Below are 14,002 nucleotides of genomic sequence, written 5' to 3' on the forward strand. Positions count from 1 at the left end.
TCATTTGCATGTTTATCGATATATTTTAATTATATACAAAAATATCAGGAAATGTATGTGCTCCACTTGAAAGGACAGTTTTCTGTATTGACTCAGATAAGTATTTTTTTCCCAGTGACCTCTTCCCCAATAACATGCATGGATATTGCATCGTTATCTTGCGACATCAGTCCCTATTTTATTCTTTCTCTCAAATTAAGACATTTAACATATGCTGGCCATCAAGTTTCTTGCATATGCAAATGATAACATTTTCCCAACAAAGCATGACTATTAGTCATACATAACACCCAGGGAACTATAACAAGTGTCATTTTATTTCATATAGAAAGCCTGATATTTCAGAATTCTATGATGAATATATACAATAAAGAATACTTTCACAAAACAAATAATAGCTATTCAGTGTTATTACATATAAAACCCGAGTATGATGTACCTCTAGTACATAATTATTTCAAGTTTTAAAATATGCAATTACCTGGGGCCAGAGAGTACACCAAGTAAGGAACTTGCTTTGCATGTGTCAGACTAGGAATCTATTCCTGGCACAACATATAATCCCCTGAGCACAGAACTAGGAGCAAGCCCTGAGTACAGCAAGATGTCAACCAAACATCTCCCCACATTAAAATAAAATATATGATTCTCTTATGTATATTATTATGTAGTTTTAAAACATTTATGCCACTACAAAAATAGTAAAATGTGACTTACAGTATTATGAAGACTACACTTGACTGCTTCCTTACCATTGAATCAAGTGCAAATCTATTAATTTCCAAATGCTTTCAACCAGTTTGTATCAAAGAAATTTCTACAATCCAATTACAATATGCAGCTCTGCTGAGCCTTTGTTAAAGTTAAGAAAGTCTTATTTCCCTCAATCATATGATCAGCTAATCTTTGATAAAGGTGGAAGAAATGTGAAGTTGAGTAAGGAAAGCTTTTTTAACAAATGGTGCTGGCAAAACTGGACGGCTTCATGCAAAAAAAATGGGCTTAGAACTCTGCCTAACACCATGTACAAAAGTAAGATCAAAATGGATTAAAGACCTCAACATCAGACCAGAAACCATAAGGTACATTGAAGATAAAGTTGGCAAAACCCTCCATGACATTGAAGCTAATGGTATCTTCAAAGATGTCACACCACTGGCCGAGCAAGTGAAAACAGAGATAGATAAATGGGACTATCTTAAACTAAGAAGCTTCTGCACCTCAAAAGAAACAGTGACCAAAATACAAAGACAGTCTACAGAATGGGAAAGGATATTCACTGAATACACATCTAACAAGGGGTTGATATCAAGGATATATAAAGTACTGGTTGAACTCCACAAGAAGAAAACATTCAACCCCATCAAAAAATGGGGCAATGAAATGAACAGAAACTTTCTCAAAGAAGAAATTCGAATGGCAAAAAAGCACATGAGAAAATGCTCTACATCATTAATCATCAGGGAGATGCAGATCAAAACCACAATGAGATATCATCTCACACCTCGGAGACTGGCCCACATCCAAAGGAACAAAAGCAACCGATGCTGGCACAGATGTAGCGAGAAAGGGACACTCCTTCACTGTTGGTGGGAATGCTGACTAGTTCAGCCCTTTTGGCAAACAGTATGAACGATTCTCAAAAAATTAGAAATTGAGCTCCCATTTGACCCAGCAATACCACTCCTGGGAATATATCCCAGAGAGGCAAAAATGTATAGTCGAAGAGATATCTGCGCTTGTTTGTTCATTGCAGCACTCTTTACAATAGCTAGAATCTGGAAAAAACCTGAGTGCCCAAGAACAGATGACTGGTTAAAGAAACTTTGGTACATATACACAATGGAGTACTATGTAGGAGTTAGAAAAGATGAAGTCATGAAATTTACATACAAGTGGTACTACATGGAAAGTATCATGCTAAGCAAAATGAGTCAGAAAGAGAGGGATAGACATAGAAAGATTTCATTCATCTGGGGGGCATAAAGTAACAAAATAGGAGATTAATACCCAAGAATAGCCGAGATCAGTACCACGGGGATTACTCCATGGCTTAGAGGCCAGCCGGGCATTCTAGGGGAAAGTGTAGCTCAGATAGAGAAGGGAGCACCAAATAAAGGGTGTTTGGAGGACCCTCCCAGGATGGGAGATGAATGTTGAAAGTAGACTATGGACCGAACATGATTGCCACTCAATGCCTCTTTTGGAGACCACAACATTCAAAAGGAGAGAGAGAACAAAAGGGAATGCCCTGCCACAGGGGCAGGGTGGGATGGGGGGGGATGGGTGTGGGAGGGATACTGGGATCCATGGTGGTGGAAAATGGGCACTGGTGGAGGGATGGGTATTTGGTCATTGTATAATCGAAACCCAAGCACAAAATTTGTAAATCTACAACTGTACCTCATGGTGTTTCACTAATAAAAAAAAAAGAGGGAAAAAAAAGAAAGTCTTATTTAAGCCAGAGAAATAATAGAACCAATTTGGCGCTTGCCTTACATACAGCCAACCCAAGGTAAATTCCTGATACTGCATTTAATTCCTGGAATGATACTTCCATCACTGCCAGGAATTATTTCTGAGTATAGAGCCAGGAGTAAACCTTCAGTATAGCCTTGAGCATAGAGCAAGGAGTAAACCATCAGTATAGCCAAGTGTCTCTCCCACTAAAAATAAGTTTGTTTCAAGTTGTTATTCTTTATTGACTAACAGAAATAAATGAATGTTTCCTTTTAAAAACCTGAAAGTTTTTTTTTTATTCTTTTGAGAGAACATCCTCCACATTAAGGGCCCAGAGACAAATCTCCTGACCCTCCGCTTGCTGCCCACCAATCCAGTGAGATTAATCAACTGGCTGACATTTTTAGCCCTATTCAGAACAGGAGGCAGATACTCTTCCTTTTGCCTAGTATCTGTCAACTTCTATACCCAACTTCTGCCATATTAACTAACCTAGCAATACATCTGCTGAAGCACTTGGCCACATATGAAGACTCAAAACAGTTAATTGAGCAAATTTCACTGCTCACACTTATACTTCCTGTCACAGTATAGAAGGAAAAGAGGAGCTAATTTCCTAATCCCTCTGAGTCTCCCAGGTGATCCTAAAATATTCACCCTCAGAACAACAAACACACTAAGAAGAGACATAGAAGCCCAACAAATTCAGTGAAAAAAAAATAACACAGGAGGCACAACCAACACCAATCACTTCCATAAATCCCTAGAAAATGATTTTATTGTCACCATGGTGAATATGAATAATTAACTCAAAGAAATAGTGGCACAGATAGTTAGCAAGGCACACGAAAGTAGGAGAGAAGAAATAAGAAAACTGCATGCAGAAATAGAGAGCATGGCAAGTGATATAAAAGCTTGGCAGATGCCCTGAGCAGTAAAATGACAGATACATAGAAAATGATTGAGAAGCTTCTTTTTGAGATGGAAGAAACATCTAGATAACAACAGAAGATGAGAAAAAGTCTGAAACGAAATGAAAAGCATTCTAGAGATCTATGGGATTAGTTCAGGAAGAACAATATAGGAATCATCGGACTCCTTGAGGAGTAGGAATATGAATTTGATGAAAAACCAATAGTTAAAATAATAATAGTTAAGATTTTCACAGAATTGAGGAATATAGACAGCTAAGTATAAGACGTTCGATATGTTCCAGTAAAAAGTAGACTAAAATACAGGCACTTTAAGACATGGTGTGCTCAGAATGACAAAAGAGACAGAATATTGAAAACAGTTTTTTTCTACCGTTCATGTCCACTGCGGTCTGTGGGTCCTGCTAACCCCGGGTTAGGAGGAGATGCTAGGCCACTGCAGCAGCCCAGGAACACTGTGTTGGAGACTATGCTTCCATGACTCAAAGGAGCAGGGATGGTAGGGAGAATGTCAGCCTTCATTGGAAGCCCTTCGTGTACGGAGGCCTGGCCTCCATTACAACAGAATCTGGTACACTTCAATTGATTTAACCAAGACACGACTCCATATTCGAGGCCAAACTAATGACTCCAAGTTCAGAGTAATGCTGTAGCAAGGAATACTGCTTGCATTAGTGAGGATATGCAGAAGAAGGACTGAAAGCACTGTATTCAGGGATCACCCCATCTATGCTGTGTCAGGCATCATATAACACCATCAAGGTCTGCAGCTACCAGAGCCTAAAGCAGTTATTTTTAGAGTGGCTTGAAGATGAAACTTTACTGATAAATGTAGTGTGTAGAATTCTCTCTGGAATCATCTCCTCAACCATTGCTAATTCAACTGATGTTTTGAAAATACAGATGCAGGCACAGAGCAACACCATTCAAAGTGGAATGATAGGCAACTTCAACATTTACCAACAAGAAGGAACAAGAGGATTATGGAAGGGTGTGTCCCTAACTGCTCAGAGGACCCATCAATAACCTCACCAAGAAGCACTTCATTCTCTCTGGTGGGAGACTCTGTGTACCCATGTCCTGACAGGCTTCGCCTATGTCCTCGCTGTGGCCCTGGCCTCAACTCTGTCAATGTAAGAACATGCATGATAAATCAGAGTCCTTCGAGATGGCAGAGGCTCTGGCTACAGAGCGACCCTGGACTGCCTGTTACAGACATGGAAGAAAGAAGGATTTTTTGCTCTGTACAAAGGGTTTTGGTCAAATTGGTTAAGACTTGGTCCTTGGAATCTTTTTCTTTGTGACATGCAAGCAGTTAAAGAAACTGGATTTGTGACAAGTCTAGGCGGCACTGAGACATTCCTCTGGGAAATGCTCACTTTTGGCACAGTGACACTCCTTGTATTTCACACTGCTTCTCACTACTTGGCTGGTCAGATTCATGGGTGTGAACCTCAGAGGAAGACCGGGTTAGTGCCAATGACTGTGTGCAAGCGTCAGGCCTTGCAGCCAATGACTGGTAGCATCAGCATCACTCTCACATCCAGACTTTAGTCCCGATGGTTAAAGTGCCCTTCAGCACAGAGACTGCATGTGAAGTGAGTGCATGCTTCCTTCTTACTGAAGAAAACTTGCGAGAAAATTGGAAGGAGTGTTGAGCTGACAGGAGATCAGCTCAGATCTCCTCAGAGAGAGCCTCATTCACCCGAGAGAGCTCCTGAGAATCCAAACTATCCTGAAAAAGTCCCAGCATAACCCAGAACAGAGTTGTTCTGGCACTGGCAGGAACTTTTGCTTCTTGTCAGCTGAATAAATCGTATCATTTTAATCTTAAGGGAGAGGAATTCCTTGAAAACTTGCACTGTTTTATAGTTTCCTACTGGGGCAGGATCTGGGAAACCATTTCCGACTTTTAGTTTGGGGAAAAATTTTAAATTATTTCTTACCCTGGACTTGTTAATTCGTTCAGATGAAAATACTTGCTTATGTTTTAAAAAACATTTCTTCAGTAGATCTGTTTATCCAATTTTATTTAAAAAAGAATATTGAAAATATTCTTTTGAGTTCGATTCCTCCACCCCTCTCAGAGAGCCCTGCAAGCTACCGAGAGTATTCGATATGCCAAACACAGTAACAACAAAGTCTCCAATGGAGAGGTTACTGGGCCCGCTCGAGCAAATCGACGATCAACGGGAGGGCCTTTTTTTTTATTGAAAACAGCAACAGCAAAAAGTAAATTTGCATAAAAAGGAAGGCCCATGTGAACCACAGATCTATCAAATGAGTCTTTATGAAAGAGATTGAAATAAAGGGATAGAGTACTCAATGAAATGAACACCTCACCAAGGATATTTTATCCAGCTCAATTACAATTCATATTTGAAAGAGCATTATAGAGTTTCGTGGACAGGCATGAACTTAGGGAATTGTTGGCCTTGAAAACAGTTTTGCAAGAAGGGTTAAAGGATCTTCATTAAAAGAGAATACAAACTTCCTAGCAAGTTAAATTGAGTATGGAACGCACTCAAGGCATTTATGGGTGCCCTCTACTAGACTAAGAAATATATGTAGATTTATTTCTACATTGATAAGAGATTTTGTACATTTTAAATAATTAACATTTCATTAAAAATAAACAGAATCTACATTTTAGTAACAAATTTATAGAATATTCTATATCTAATCAGTATTTTCTACTCTATAGAGATTATTACAATATTTTACTTATTAATGGAGAAACTTAAACAATATCTATAATATTTTCCAACATAAAGTCAGAATTCCATTTTAAGGATAAAATAGTTTTATAATTCTTTTCAGATTGTACCTTTTAAATTTTCTTCACCCTTAGTAAATTTTCATTTTGGAGGATTTACCTATTTCATATAAAATTTAAAACATATTAGAACAGAATTATCGACAATATTAATTTCTTATTTATATATTTTATTTAGACATGTGATTTATATATATATGTGTGTGTATATATATATATACATACCTTTTGAAAGAAATTTACTTTATCAACCTATCACTGATTTGCAATTTTGTGGAATCTCAAGCCATGAGCTTCATTCACTTAAATGTGTGTAGGTATCACCAATTACACACACAGAGATCTCTTCCATATGTAGGAATAAAAAAAGGAAACATAATAATGGAACGAGAAATGGTCAATATGTCATCAGAACTGAAGATTTTTTTATAGAAATGTATTGACATAGTATAGCTGGGTTGACAGGTGGGTGTTCTTGGAATCCTTATGTAAGGAAGTAGGTTCACTGGTGATGGACATGGTATTGTAATTATGCATGCATGAAAAGTGTGATTAAAAGTATTGTAAATCAAATATCTCAAAAAATTTATTAAAATGTTTTGAATAAAATGAAATAAGATTCTCATAATGTACTGGAGAGAAAATTGCCTGGATAAGATAATTGCCTTGTATAGGGCTGACACAGGCTTGATTCCTCTACTACATATGGTCCCTGATCATCACTGGGAGTAATCCCTAAGCCTAGCTGTGTCTACCTCTCTTCCAAAGAAAACATAAATAATTTTATATTGAAAGGTAAGGTAAAGGTAAAGGCCCTCCCGTTGTTCGTCGAATTGCTCGAGCGGGCCCAGTAACGTCTCCATTGGAGATTTTGTTGTTACTGTGTTTGGCATATCGAATATGTCACGGGGAGCTTGCCAGGCTCTGCCGTGCAGGCGAGATACTCTCAGTAGCTTGCCGGGCTCTCCGAGAGGGGCAGAGGAATCGAACTCGGGTCGGCCATGTTGGCTGCGTGCAAGGCAAACGCCCTACTGCTGTGCTATCACTCCAGCGATATATAAAATTTTATAAAAATTTAAAATTTATAATTTTAAAATTATAAAATTATAAATTTTATATTTTATAAAATTATAAAAAATTTATATTGAAAGATCACTTTATTTTAATTCTAAATAGAATTTTAAAATTTTATTTAAAATTAAAATTAACTAAAATTTTATTTTATAAATGATTCACAAAATTTTTAGAAAATCATGTCTTTTTCATTAAAAAAATCTTAAAAATTAAGTGTGAGCCAATACATCTCTTACACCAAATAGATAAATGGTTATATTTATGTTAGGATCAGTTTGATTGAAAAATTGTCCTTTTACAAGAGCCGATGTTAGTGTCAAAAGGGGTCATAGATTTATTTATATTTATTTAATTTTTATTAGTGAAACAGCATGAGGTACAAATAAAAAATGATCGAGTACCCATACTTCCACCAGTGCCCATTTTCCACCAACATGGATCCCAGTATCACTTCCACCCCACATTCCCCCACTCCTGCCATTCCTCTGTGGCAGGGCATTCTCTTTTGTTCTCTCTCTCCTTTTGGGTTCTGTGATTTGCAAAAGAGGCATTAAGTGGCAATTATGTTCCGTCTATAGTCTACTTTCAGCATGCTTCTCCTATCCTGCGAAAATCCTCCCGACACTATTTATTTGGTGCTCCTTTCTCTACCTGAGCTGCATTTTCTCCTAGCATGTGCAGCTGGCATCCAAGCCATGGAGTGGACCTCCTGGTACTTATCTCGTCTATTCTTGGGTGTTAGTCTCCTATTTTGTTACTCTATTTTTCCCAGATGAATGCCATCTTTCTAGGTCTGTCCTCTCTTTCTGACTCATTTTGCTTAGCATGATACTTTCCATGTAGTACCACTTGTATGTAAATTTTATGACTTCATCTTTTCTAACAGCTACATAGTACTCCACTGTGTAGATGTACCAAAGTTTCTTTAACCAGTCATCTGTTCTCAGGCACTCAAGATTTTTACAGATTCTGGTTATTGTAAACAGTGCTGCAATGAACAAACAAGTGCAGACGTCACTTCAACTATACTTATTTGCCTCTCTGGAATATATTCCCAGGAGTGGTATTGCTGGGTCAAATGGGAGCTCAATTTCTAATTTTTTGAGAATTGTCCATACTGTTTTCCAAAAGGGTTGGACCAGTCAGCATTCCCACCAGCAGTGAAGGAGGGTCCCTTTCTCACCACATCCCCGCCAACACTGGTTGTTTTTGTTCTTCTGGATGTGGGCCAGTCTCTGTGGTGTGAGGTGATAATTCATTGTTGCTTTGATCTGCATTTCCTTGATGATTAATGATGTAGAGCATTTTCTCATGTGCCTTTTAGCCAATCGGATTTCTTCTTTGAGAAAGTTACTGTTCATTTCGTCACCCCATTTTTGATGGGGTTGAATGTTTTCTTATAGTGGAGTTCAACCAGGACTTTGTATATCCTTGATATCAACCCCTTGTTGGATGGGTATTGGGCGAATATTCTTTCCCATTCTGTAGACTTTGTATTTTGGTCACGGTTTCTTTTGAGGTGCAGAAACTTCTTAGTTTAAGATAGTTCCATTTGAATGCCCTGCCACTGAGGCAGAGGGGATGGGTGGATGGGGGGTGTGAGGGATACTGGGATCTTTGGTGGTGGAAAATGGGCACTGGTGGAGGGATGGATACTTCATCATTTTATAATTGAAACCCAAGCACAAAAATTTGTAAGTCTACAACTCTACCTCATGGTGTTTCACTAATAAAAATTTTTAACAAATTAAAAATATATAGTCCCATTTGTCTATCTCTGTTTTCACTTGCTTAGTCAGTGGTGTAACATCTTTGAAGATAGCATTACCTTCAATGTCATCGAGGGTTTTGCCAACTTTGTCTTCAATGTACCTTATGGATTCCAGTCTGATGTTGAGGTCTTTAATCAATTTTGATCTTACTTTTGTACATGGTGTTAGGCAGAAATCTGAGCCCATTTTTTGCATGCAGCCATCCAGTTTTGCCCGCACAATTTGTTAAAGAAGCTCTCCTTGATTCCCTTCACATTTCTTGATCCCTCATCAAAGATTAGATGATCATATGTTTGGGTGGAGATGTCAGAATATTCAACTCTGTTCCATTGGTCTACAGGGGGTCTTAGTTTTAATGAGAAAGTTATAACTGACTCATATACTAGATGAAAACAAATGGATAACTATAGTTAATGTTTCACATGCAGAAACAATTTAACTTTCATGTATAGAGAAGACAATGCAGAATCTCCTACCCCCGTGCCTGACTGTCCTCACCAGGGCCTGACAGCTGAAGAACTCCGGGACCCAGCCAAAGCCATGCTGAGACCACTCTCCACATGCTTGGATGAGCCTCATACATAAAGGAATCGGCAGAGGAACTCAGGTGTGCGGGATGCAGGGATGAGATCTCCAAGCCTGCATGGTCCGGGACTGTGCCTTCCAGTAGCGAGACAGTTACACCCACCAACTGCCGTGTAACCCCATCAACGACCAGGATCCAGAGACTATCAAAACAAGCTCCTGGAAGTGCGTGGCCGCATTCACGGCAACGTGACTTCATATTCTCTAATTCTCGCTCTCAGAGAACCCGGCAGCCTACTGAGAGTATCATATCAGCACATATGCCTGAATATGTAAAGTTTATTTGTGTTTCAGGCTACCGAGAATATCCCGCCCACACAGCAGAGCCTGGCAAGCTATCCGTGGTATATTCAATATGCCAAATCCAGTAAATACAATGGATCTCATTCCCCTGACCCTGAATAAGGCAGCGTTGAGAAGGATATGGAAGGAGAGGCTGACAAAATATCAAGGCCGAAGTAGGCTGCCAAAACAAACAAAGACAAAAATGACTGTCTGTTCAATGCACATACATTGGCATCCATCGAGGACTTGATGGTACAAGTGCGAAAGATCAAGTACGATATCATTGGTCTGACCAAGACAAGAAGGCATCAATCACATCATGCCATTTTCAACACTAGAGAAGAACTGTTCCTTGGAACATGCGACAAAACAGGCGTGGGTGGTGCCGGTTTCCTTGTCAATACGAACTTAGCAATGAGCATTGATTCATTCCAATGCCTAACAACCCAAATCCGACAATTACACTTGAATAGATGTGGCTCACTGCTGGAAGTTTCTATCTTCGTTGTCTATGCACCAACATCCAATTATGGTGAAAGAGAAATTGAGAAGTTCTACATGGAGCTGGAGAAGTTCTATAAAGAAGACCACACCTTCTACAAGATCTTTGTCGGTGATTTTAACGCCAAGATAGGACCGAGAAGACCAGTCAAAGAACTCCACATCAGGACCCATGGCCTAGAATGGAACGAACAGGGTGAGAGACTGTCTGAGTTCATCATGTCGACCAAGACCATCCATGGTAACTGACAGTTTCAGACGGCCAAATCTAAACGTTGAACATGGGAGTCTCCCGATGGACCGTTCTATAACGAAATTGACCACATCATATTCAATCGATGGTTTTGCCTGACTGAAGTTACTGTTATCCAAAAATTCCAAACGGGATCGACCACCATCTCCTTCGTGCAAAATTCTAATTCACAGAGCGGGGAGAAAGGAATGCAAAATTTAAGAAGAGAATTCCCAGAACGACTACAAACTGGGAGCTCTTTGGCTCTGTTGTGGCAACATAGGAAGATGCCGTCATTGACAACATTCATGAGGAATAAGATAAACTGGTTCAGTACCTCCATGATTGTGCGAGGAACGCCAAGAGAGAGATAACCACAAAAAAAGCCTATCTTCGAAATCTCTTGAGCTTATTCCCCAAGGTGGCTTGGTGCATGCCCCTCTGGCAACCGCAAACAAACATCAGAGCTCACAAAACAGTACAGAGAAGCAATCAAGGAAGCCCTCAAAGAGAGAAGATCAGCAGTGCTGGTAGAAGGGTCAGAAGCTGGGAAAAGCATTTGTAATGCCTGCCTGTCCTTTGCCAACTACAAGACCAAGATGACTGTCCTCTGACATCCTGATGGATCTATCACATCTTCCAGAAGGGCAATGGAGAAGATTATTCATGACTTCTACTCAGATCTCTTTAATAGCCACATCCAACTGCCCACATACCAAATTCCGCAGTTGGATATGTCGTCCCCAACGTTCTCCCTTCTGAAATCCGACATGCCATCTTGTCAGTAAAGAAACAAAGAGCACCTATCTCAGACAAGGTCAGATCCGAACACCTGAAGAACCTACTGTCAGTACTCATCAATACACTAGCTCGGCTCTTCACATGCTACGTGTCTGAATGCAAGGTTCCATCTCAATGGAAAACCAGCAGGACTGTACTACTATACAAGAAGGGAGACATTCACGACATTGGCAACTATCGCCCAATCTGCCTATTGTCTGTCATCTACAAGCTGTAACTCGAGTCATCCTGAATAAGATTGACAGAACACTAGATGAAGGACTACCATGCGAGCAAGCTGGGTTCCAAAAAGAATTCAGCACCATCGACCATAAATAACCACACGATAACCAAGCTCATTGAGGTGTCTTGGGAGTTCAAGAGGCTGCTCTGTCTAACGTTCATTGATTTAAAGAAGGCTTTTGATTCTGTTGATATGGAAGCGGTCATTGAAGCCCTAGCCAATCAGGACGTTCAAATTCACTACATCAGGATCCTCCGTGCACTGTATTACGTATTCACTACCAGGATCTCACCATTCTACAAAGAAATGATCATCGATGTCAAGAGAGGGGTTCAGCAGGGTAATACTATTTCACCGAAACTCTTCAGTGCCACCCTCGAGAACGTCATGCGACGACTGGAATGGGAACGAATGGTAGTGAACATAGATGGTCGGCAACTACACCACCTCCACTTTGTTGAGGTCATCGTTCTAATAACACCAAACATCAGCCAAGTGGCACAAATGCTGACCGACTTCAACCTGAGTGTGGAAAGGTCGGATTACAGCTGAATCTCACAAAGACAATGTTTATGAGAAACAGTCTTGTTCTTGACACTCCATTCGCTCTCAATGGAACAACCATCTCCGAATGCAACAGTTATGTGTACCTAGGTCAAGAAGTCAACATGACGAATGACCTGGCACCTGAGTTGCGCAGGAGGAAGAGAGTGGCTTGGAAGGCCTTCAAGAGCAAGGAACAAATAATTAAGATGATGAAGAACCTCCAGCTCTGAGCACATCTCTTCAATTCCATTGTTCTTCCTGCATTAACATACGCCTCAGAGTCCTGTGCCCTACAAAAACAGGACGAGAATGCTATTCGGGTCTCTCAAAGAGGAATCAAAAGAGCTATGCTTGGAGTATCACACTTCACACAAATGAGAGAAAGAATCTGGAGTTCCGACCTCCACCAACGCTCAAGAATCAGGGACACTGTCTCGTTTGCCAAGACATCAAAAATCAGATGGGCTGGACAAGAAATGAGATTTGGAAATGACCGCCGTGCTAGAGCCATTACCAACTGGTTTCCGCAGGACGTCAAAAGATGGCATGGCCGCTCACCTACGAGATGGTCAGACTTCTTCGTCAAGACCCGATTTGAAGCTCTTCATGTTCCTAGAAGGAGCAGATGCCATTGGGCTATGCTAGCATGCAACAGGTATGAATGGAGACGCTACTGGCTCCCTCTCGAGCAAATCAATGAGTAACAGGATATCAAGTGATCAAGTATAGAAAAATCTTCTATCTTATATAATCTTTGTTAAATATGCAAGTTCAAAATATCTGCATACTTATATTTAACCTTTATTCATGATTTTTAAGTATTTATTGGGATTGTAATTGTTCACAAAAGTGCAAATGTCCATGCATTTTAGTGATACAATGTTACCATACCATATCCACCACCAAAGTATCAGGATTCCTTTATCAATGTCCATAGGACTCTGGCCAACCCCTCCTTTGTTACCTGAGTTCTGTTGTCAGAATCTAAGCATTTGTTTTCATTTGGTATTTGTTGTTACATTTCCTTGTTTCTTTTTATAGCACAAATGAGTGAAATAATGTTATTTTTTTCTTCTGATTTACTTCATTTAGCATTATACTAGTTAGGATAGACAAGGGGCCACTATCACAATGATAGTTGAAATAATCACTCTGGACAAGAAGTGTGCTGAAAGCAGACAACCTCCGGTACGTGTATTGCAAACCATAAAGCCCAAAAAGAAAGAGAGAGACAGAATGAGAGAGAAAGGAAAAAAAATCCTGCCATAGAGACAGCCTGGGAGGAGGAATTGGCAGGAAAAAAACTGGTCGCTTTGACCGTGGGAAATATACAACTGGAAAAGGAATGGGTGTTGTAACATTATATGATTGAAACTCAATCATGAACAACTTTGTCACTGTGTATCTCAGAATGATTAAAAATAAATAAATAGGAGCTGGAGTGATAGAACAGTGAGTAGGGCATTTGCCTTGCACGCAGCCAACACGAGTTCAATTCCCAGCATCCCATATGTTCCCCTGAGCACCGCCAGGAGTAATCCCTGAGTGCAGAGTCAGGAGTAATACCTGTGCATTGGCAGGTGTGACCCCAAAAGCAAAAAATAAATGAATTAAAAATAAATTATAAATAAAAAATAACAAAAAGAATGAAAAATAAACTTAAATTACTCAAATAACAACTTTAAAATAATAGTCATTTTTTTAAATTAGGCATTCTACTGCAAGCAAACTGCTCGTGTTGCACAGGAATAGAGCATCTGACAAATCACTAGAAATGGACACCTCTACTCCTATCCACCCATCAGACCTTCACAA

At 39.7% G+C, this 14,002-nt stretch overlaps 1 protein-coding gene and 1 pseudogene across 1 annotated transcript in view; one reads left to right on the forward strand and one right to left on the reverse strand.

Moving 5' to 3' along the window:
- Positions 1 to 14,002, reverse strand: part of PCDH11X (protocadherin 11 X-linked) — a 330,947-nt gene that overhangs the window by 283,968 nt on the left and 32,977 nt on the right. The window lies entirely within an intron of this gene.
- On the forward strand, positions 3,870 to 4,728 carry LOC130032596 (kidney mitochondrial carrier protein 1-like; annotated as a pseudogene).

The sequence above is a fragment of the Sorex fumeus genome, unplaced genomic scaffold, assembly GCF_029834395.1.
Source record: "Sorex fumeus unplaced genomic scaffold, SorFum_2.1 ptg000050l, whole genome shotgun sequence".
Lineage (NCBI taxonomy): Eukaryota > Metazoa > Chordata > Mammalia > Eulipotyphla > Soricidae > Sorex > Sorex fumeus.